Below are 2000 nucleotides of genomic sequence, written 5' to 3'. Positions count from 1 at the left end.
GGGGGATCTGGGGGGTTTGGGGCAGGGATTTGGGGGTCCCAGGGGGGATCTGGGGGATTTGGGGGTCCCAGGGGGGATTTGGGGAGTTTGGGGCAGGGATTTGGGGGTCCCAGGGGGACCTGGGGGATTTGGGGGTCCCAGGGGGGATCGGGGGAGTTTGGGGCAGGGATTTGGGGGTCCTGGGGGGATTTGGGGGGTTTGGGGTAAGGATTTGGGGGTCCCAGGGGGGATCTGGGGGGATCTGGGGGCCCCAGCAGGGATTTGGGGGATTTGGGGGTCCCGGGGAGATTTGGGGGGTTGGGGCAGGGATTTGGGGGTCCCAGGGGGCATTTGGGGGTCCCAGGGGGCATTTGGGGGTCCAGAGGGATTTTGGGGGTCCTAGGGTGGGGATTTTGAAGGGGGGGGGCTGGATCTGACTTTGGGGGTACCCAGATTGTTTGGGGTTCAGAGATTTGGGGGTACGGAGGGGTACGGGGGGGTATTTGGGAGGGCTGGGGCTGACTTTGGGGGGCACCAGCGGGATATTTGGGGGCACCGGGGGGGGGGTTTTGGGGTGCGGGGGGGTTTTGGGGTGCAGCGGGGGGGTTTTGGGGTGCGGGGGGGTTTTGGGGTGCAGCGGGGGGGGTTTGGGGGGACTCACTGAGGGCGATGAGGACCCCGAGGACAAACATGGCGATGGCCAGGACCAGCCCCGCCAGCCGCAGCGTCTCGTAGTCTGGGGGACGGAGACCCCCCAAATATCCCCCCCTGCACCCCAAAACCCCCTCCCCGGCACCCCCAACCCCCCCCCCGGCACCCTCTGAGCCCCCAAACACCCCCCCGTACCCCCAAATATCCCCCTGCACCCCCAAATAGCCCCCCTGAACCCCCAAATAGCCCCCCTGAACCCCCAAAACCCCCTCCCCGGCACCCCCAAACCCCAAACCCCCCCTGAACCCCCAAATATCCCCTTGAACCCTCAAATATCCCCCTGAACCCCAAAAACCCCTCCCCGGCACCCCCAAGCCCCCAAACCCCCCGAACCCCCAGATATCCCCCCTGAACCCCCAGATATCCCCCCTGAACCCCCAAATATCCCCCTGAACCCCAAAACCCCCTCCCCGGCACCCCCAAACCCCAAAACCCCCCTGAACCCCCAAATATCCCCCTGAACCCCCAAAACCCCCTCCCCGGCACCCCCAAACCCCCAACCCCCCCCGAACCCCCAAATATCCCCCCTGAACCCCAAAACCCCCTCCCCGGCACCCCCAAACACCCATCTGAACCCCTAAGTATCCCCCCAACCCCCCCCGTGGACCCCAAATCCCCCCAAGCCCCCCAAAATCTCTCCCCAGTCCCCCAACACACCCACGTCCCCCCGGAGCCCCCCCCCGGGTCCCCCCAAAATCCCCCCAGCGCCCCCAAATCTCACCATAGTTGAAGGGGTCCTTGGCCCGGGCAGCTTCTGGGGGGCGGGGGGGGGGGAGAAAAGGGGACCCCGGTGTTGGGGGGTGGGGTTTGGGGGGACCCCGGTGTTGGGGGGGGGGTGGGTTTTGGGGGACCCCCCGCGCCTGGGTCTCAGGCAGACGCTGACTCAGCAGCGCCGGTCCCAAAGGGGGGGGGGGGGTGGGGGGTGTTTCCCTGGCACCTCGTTCACTCTGGAGCGGAATGATGCCAACGCTGCGGTTGGCGCCTGCCTGCGCCTCCCTCCCCCCGCCGCCCCCCCCCCGCGCCCTGGGTGTTCACTCTGGAGCGGAGCGATGGGGGCAGCCGCCGCCTCCCACACACTGGGAAGCTCCTGCGTGGGGGGGGCGGGGGGGTGGGGGGGGGTGTGTGTTCACTCTGGAGCGGAGTGATGGCAGTGCTTCCCAGCTGCCCGGGAGCTCCCACCCACCGTCGGGGTTCTGTTCACTCTGGAGCAGAGTGATGGCAACGCGGGGGTTGGCCGCCGCCTCACACCCCCACACCCCCCACCGGGGAGTTCCCACCCAGGGGAGGACGTTCACTCTGGAGCCGAACGA

At 68.0% G+C, this 2000-nt stretch overlaps 1 long non-coding RNA gene across 1 annotated transcript; it reads right to left on the bottom strand.

The window, feature by feature from the left end:
- Positions 1–635: 635 nt before the first annotated feature.
- On the bottom strand, positions 636–1793 carry LOC135310993 (uncharacterized). Its single transcript, XR_010370905.1, has 3 exons — positions 1628–1793; positions 1412–1444; positions 636–715 (listed from the first exon to the last, which is right to left on the bottom strand). It is a non-coding gene; the product is annotated as an uncharacterized LOC135310993 (long non-coding RNA).
- Between the last annotated feature and the right edge of the window lie 207 nt (positions 1794–2000).

Source organism: Phalacrocorax carbo, unplaced genomic scaffold (assembly GCF_963921805.1).
Source record: "Phalacrocorax carbo unplaced genomic scaffold, bPhaCar2.1 SCAFFOLD_477, whole genome shotgun sequence".
In the NCBI taxonomy this organism is placed as follows: domain Eukaryota; kingdom Metazoa; phylum Chordata; class Aves; order Suliformes; family Phalacrocoracidae; genus Phalacrocorax; species Phalacrocorax carbo.
Note: the sequence above shows the minus strand (reverse complement) of the source record. Positions and strands in the feature narration are given on the sequence as shown.